Genomic DNA, 5,000 nt, shown 5'->3' with positions numbered 1-5,000 from the left:
CTGGTAAGGAGATCAGCCTGGTTCACTGCTTCTAAACCCAACGGCTCGTCCTCGCTGGCCAGTGTGTTTAAATGCAATGTCCTAACCATCCCTTCCAGCACCTCTGCTTCCCTCTCGGCTGATACCTCAGCTCTCCTACGGCTTAAGGCATCGGCCACTAGGTTTGCTTTACCTGGATGGTAAGCAATATCCAGATCATAATCGGCCACGAACTCCATCCATCTCCTTTGCCTCAAATTCAACTCAGGTTGAGTGAATATATACTTGAGACTCTTGTGGTCGGTCAAAATCTGAACCTTGGCACCATACAAGTATGATCGCCATATCTTGAGGGCGAACACCACTGCGGCCATCTCAAGGTCGTGGGTTGGATAGTTCCCCTCATGCTTCCTCAACTGCCTAGAGGCATAAGCGATGACCTTCCCATGTTGGGTTAATACACATCCTAATCCGGTTATGGAGGCGTCTGTGTAAACCACATATGGTTGGTCTGCCTCTGGCAACACCAATACCGGTGCACTTGTCAACATGTGCTTAAGTGCAGAGAAACATTCCTCACATTTCTCAGACCATACAAACCTCACGTCTTTCCCAGTCAGTTGTGTCATAGGTTGAGCCAAGCTGGCAAACCCCTTGACAAACTTCCTGTAATAACCGGCCAGACCTAGAAAGCTCCTGACTTCAGTTGCACTCTTAGGTCTAGGCCATTCTTGTATGGCCTTAATCTTTTCCGGGTCCACGGAGACACCTTGGTCGGATACAATGTGACCCAGGAACCCAACACTTCTTTGCCAAAAACTGCACTTGCTCAATTTGGCATAGAGCTGTTGTTCCCTCAATCGTCCCAACACTGCTCTTAGATGTCTCTCATGATCCTCTTTGGTCTTGGAGTAGACCAAGATATCATCAATGAAGATGATTACAAACTCATCCAGGAAATCCCTGAATATGCTGTTCATCATCTTCATGAAAGCTGCTGGTGCATTGGTTAATCCAAATGGCATGACCACAAACTCATAGTGGCCATACCTGGTTCGGAAGGCTGTCTTCCTTACATCATTTGGTTCAATGGGAATCTGATGATACCCTGAAGCCAAATCGATTTTAGAAAACCATTTTGCACCCTTGAGCTGATCCAACAACTCATCTATCCGAGGCAATGGGTACTTGTTCTTCACAGTCACCCGGTTTAACCCTCGATAGTCAATACACAATCTGAAGCTACCATCCTTCTTCTTCACAAAGAGGACTGGTGCTCCCCAGGGTGACACACTAGGCCGTATGAAACCCTTATCCAGCAACTCTTCAAGTTGCTTCTTAAGCTCGGCCATCTCGGCAGGAGCCATTCTGTAGGGACTTTTGGATAATGGGGCCGTCCCTGGTTCGAGTTCTATTATGAATGGATCCAACCTATCAGGGGGAATGCCCTGTAGCGCCCTAAACACATCCTGGAACTCACCAACCAGCGGTATTCCCTCCGGGTCACCACCCCCTACGACCTCCTTAGTGGCGATTGTGGCCAGATAAGCCTCACAACCCTTCCTCAGCATCCTCTCAACATGGATAGCTGACACCACCAAGCATCCAGAGATCGGACGTATACCTTGGAACCTGATCGGAGCCCCACACCCACTCTCAAAAAGCACACGCCCCCGGTGACAGTCAAGAGTGGCCCGATACTTTCCAAGCCAGTCCATACCCAAGATCACCTCGTGATTCTTTAGGTGGACTACCACAAGATCCACAGGCATGACCCTGTCCTGGATCATTACTGGGACGTCCTGAATCACCCCTAGCGAATGCATCACTTGCCCACCGGCCGCATTCACTACCCCAGGACAATCCCCCGTTCCCAACTGGAACAACCCCTTTCCGAGCATCCCTGGACTCACAAAACTATGTGTAGCTCCAGTATCGAAAAGTACATGTGTTTCCACACCACCAATACTTAGGGTCCCTACACATGACCCAAACTAAGTATCTAACCGTCCTAGGTTCCATACCATGCAATTCTACTGAATTGGAAAGAATAAGATCAGACACATTACCAGTGATCGCGAGGAATGGTCCAGCCTTGTCCTCATCCTTGGACAGCTCATAGACGCGGGGTGCAGAGGTCTGACCGCGGTTCTGGTCTGGCTTGTTGCCCTCACCACGGCCCTTGCTCGACCCGGCTGCTAACTTGGGACAATCCTTACGGAGATGTCCCTTCTTTCCACAGTAGTGGCAAGTCCTGGTATCACCACCAGCTCCTTGCTCCTGTCTAGGACAGTCCCGAGCTGAGTGATCCATCTTACCACATCGAAGACAAGCTCCCATTGCTCTCCAACATTCACCTCCATGGTGTCGGCCACACTTGGGACACACAGGCCTACCACTTGAGGTTTTACCCTCTTCAGCCTGGTCCCTTTTCCTCTTCCGGTCACCACTCTGGCTTGAAGCCACCACCACACTTTTGACCTTCTGCTTATGCTCATCCGCAAGGTTGACCTCAAGCAAGGCCATCCTCTCAACCAGCTCAGACACAGTGGAGAAGGTACGGACTGAGCAATAGGTCCGGAGTTCAGCCCTAAGGCCTCTGATGAACCGGCGAACCTGAACTGCCTCGTCCTCCAACTCCTTACCCACATAGCGCCTGAGTCGGTTGAACTCTTCTTCGTACTCACGTACCGTCCTGCGTCCCTGAACCAAGTCCAGGAACTTAGCTTCCAAACGGTCCCATGCCTCAGCTGGGAAGTACTTGTGGTTGAACTCAACCTCAAAGTCCTCAAAGCGCTCTATGGTACCATTGGTGCGCTTGTCAAGAGCCAACCACCAGTTGTGGGCATCTCCCTCCAAGAAGTGAACCGCAATGTCCTTCTGGTAGTCCTCTGGGCAGCGGCTTGAGCTGAAGTTACGAGCCAACCTGCTCCTCCACTCATCCGCCTCAAGAGGGTCAACACTTCCAGCAAAGTGTTTAGTGCCCATACGAGTGATGTGCTCCAGCACCTTCAAGTAATCCACCTTCCTGGTCGCCCTAGCTGGGGGGTCAATCTCAATCACCTCAGCTTCCTGTTCCCCATGAACCGGAGCTGCTCCACCAGCTACCGGAGCTGCTGCTGCTCGGCCAGCCTGCTGGTTCCTTATAGGAATAGCAGTATGAGTCGGTATGTCCTGACCCAAAGGTGTAAACGCCTGAGTCAAAGCCAACATTTGAGTACTCATAGCTCTCATGACCTCCAGAACCTCATGCATGGATGGTTCCGCAGCCTGGTTCACCGGACCAGCTGCCCTGCCGTCCGCAGCCCCATTACGGTCACCAAGACGGCCAGTCTGTGAAGATTCGCCTTCACCTTCCAGCCCATCCTGTTGCTGCCGTCCATTCCCATCAGCTCCATTAGCTCCATCAGCTCGTTCTGGCTCATGTTCCAGCTGGAACTCAGCTCCATCCACACGAACCTCAGTAGGGTTGAGCTGAACCGAAGGCAATCCAGTCCCAACATTAACCCCATCCGCTTGGATTGGCAATGTTGCGGCCAGATTCACATCATCTGCACCCACTGGACCGGATGCCCCAGCTCCATCCTTACCCTTCCGAGATCTGGACTTGCTTTTTCCACCCTTGGGATTCAACACATGTAAACAATCATGTCAGCTCACATGATATAACAAAATAAATCACAACAATCCCTAAGGCTAAGCAAAACGACCAGACCTTACCATGAGAACCAGCCGGATGTGTGGTGACTAACCCAAACCCAAACAAATCCTAGAATCAACTCCGCTCTGATACCAACTTGTAAGACCCGAACCTGACCCTTAGGTCCCACTAGGTCCGTGCCTTACCTAAACCATGTTTCTAAGTTCCATCAGTTTTAAAGTTCCATATTCACTAAGTCATTTTCGAAATCTTGAGGTTCATTCAATCAATGCACGACCAGATAGACAAGAGAAAACATTCATTGTATAAATATAAACATGTGATCCATACAATCAGTCAGTTGCACAATAGGCTAAGTCATAAGTCATAATACAATACTATCCCATAACCCACACATCCATCCACAGCTAAGTCCTCACGGTTCCTTGGCCTTGCCACTGGTTGCCATCACCAAATGCTCTCCTCTTCCCACAGACCAACTTCTGGTCGGAGTCCGATCACCACCACCCACAGTCTCGGTTTGGCCGGCCTTCTTCTCTCTTTCTCTCTTTCTTTCTGTCACGATTTTGGCAGAGTTTTCCCTAAGGAATTTTGATGCCATTTTCGACACCCAAGTGTCTGTATTTATAGAGAAAGGTCGGCCAATAACTGCCTGGGCGGACAGTTGCAACCGGTTGGAAGGGAAAAGACACAAACTGCCCAATTCCCACCTTTTCGCCCATCAACCGTCCAACTGCTCCCTTTGGCGTGTGGGCTGTCTGGAAATAGGCCCAATGCCTCAATCTGCATCCCAAGTACATCCACCAAGACCCACGGACCCAATAAAGACCCATAGGCCCTTAGTGGTTCAGCCACCACCCAGCCGGACCCTTGACCGCCCATGGACCGGCAACACTGGCCCGGACCATAACACTCCACCCAGCTGAGTTGAGCTGAGTGCCAGCTTCCCCAGCTGAGGGAGCTAGTGATCCAGCTACTGGAGCTGACCCAAGCTAGTGTGAGCTACACTAAGCTTGTCCTAGCTGACTGAGCTGCTTCCCATCATCGTCCAGCTGCCTTAGAACTCATCCAGCTCTTATTTCCTTGTCTCCATCCGATTCTGGTCAAGTCTCAGCATACTGATGCACTTAACCATCCATTCCAGCCATGATACGCTTGTCTTTAGGTCTTACGACCTGACTAGCACGTCTCCCCGTACCATGGCTGTGCCCGAAGGCTCTATCTAGAATCAGGGACATGACATGTTCCTCCCCAAAACGTTAAAAAAACGAAAAACCCAAAAAAAAATTCAAGTATATAAGAAGATCCCGTCGGAGGTTCGAGATTTTTACTTGGTGAAATTCACTCTCAACCTAATGTT

This window comes from Brassica napus, unplaced genomic scaffold, assembly GCF_020379485.1.
Source record: "Brassica napus cultivar Da-Ae unplaced genomic scaffold, Da-Ae ScsIHWf_2855;HRSCAF=3635, whole genome shotgun sequence".
NCBI lineage: Eukaryota > Viridiplantae > Streptophyta > Magnoliopsida > Brassicales > Brassicaceae > Brassica > Brassica napus.
This window is presented reverse-complemented; position numbering follows the sequence as displayed.